The sequence below is a fragment of the Chiloscyllium plagiosum genome, unplaced genomic scaffold (assembly GCF_004010195.1).
Source record: "Chiloscyllium plagiosum isolate BGI_BamShark_2017 unplaced genomic scaffold, ASM401019v2 scaf_99521, whole genome shotgun sequence".
Classification (NCBI taxonomy): domain Eukaryota; kingdom Metazoa; phylum Chordata; class Chondrichthyes; order Orectolobiformes; family Hemiscylliidae; genus Chiloscyllium; species Chiloscyllium plagiosum.
The window spans coordinates 1-832 of record NW_025189875.1 but is presented as its reverse complement, the minus strand read 5'-3'; the positions used below and the strand labels follow the sequence as shown (position 1 = coordinate 832).

Here is an 832-nt window from a genome sequence, read left to right as displayed (position 1 = left end):
TACTACCTTCCCCTGAGCAGTCGAACACACTAAATGATTGTGACACAGACAGCGACAGCAAGCTCCGCTAAAAAGTAATGATTTAATGCAGGTGTAAGCAACACAACGTTATTGGGTACACCGCGTGGAAACAGATACTTCGGTATATCTCGTCTATGCTCACCACATAACCAAAATTAAACAAGTCCCGTTCCCCAGCATTTGGTCCCAATCCCTCTAAACCCATCCTATCCAGAAACTCATCCGATTACCTTTGCAATTTTCTGAGTGTAATAGCCTCCTCCAATTCCTCTGGTAGCTCATGCCAAACACGCACAACCTGTGTGGGAAATGTGCCTCAGGTCCTTTGTCAATTTCAGCCCACTCGCCTTAAACCTATGCTCTCGAGTTTTCAACTCACCCCAACTTGGGTAAAACACGTAAATACTCAGTTTACGAACTTTCCATAAGATCAGGTCGCAGCCGTTCCGCTGCAGGGAAAGTCGTCCCAGCCTATTCCACCTCGCCCTACGGTCCAAACATTGACTACATCATTGTCTATATTTTATCACCAATTTCACGTGTCTTTTGTTTACGTTTTCAAGATGTCAATTACGCTGGACAACAACGAGCTATTGGAAACAGAAAGGTGAAACGTAGAATGGCTTCAACTTTCAGTGCTGGATGCCACTGAGCCGCAGCACGGATGGCTGAGGCTTGTTTCTGTAGTGTAGTGGTCATCACATTTGCCTCATACGCGAAAAGTCCCCAGTTCGAAACTGGGCAGAGCCTGCTTTGTTCTTCAACTGCAGCCTTTTCCGTGGACAAGAACGGAGCTTTCTTGCTTGCTTTC

General features: G+C 46.2%; 1 non-coding gene across 1 annotated transcript; it reads left to right on the top strand.

Annotated features, from left to right (window-relative positions):
• Positions 1-693: 693 nt before the first annotated feature.
• trnam-cau lies at positions 694-771 on the top strand. Its single transcript has one exon. It is a non-coding gene; the product is annotated as a tRNA-Met (tRNA).
• The last annotated feature ends 61 nt before the right edge of the window (positions 772-832 follow it).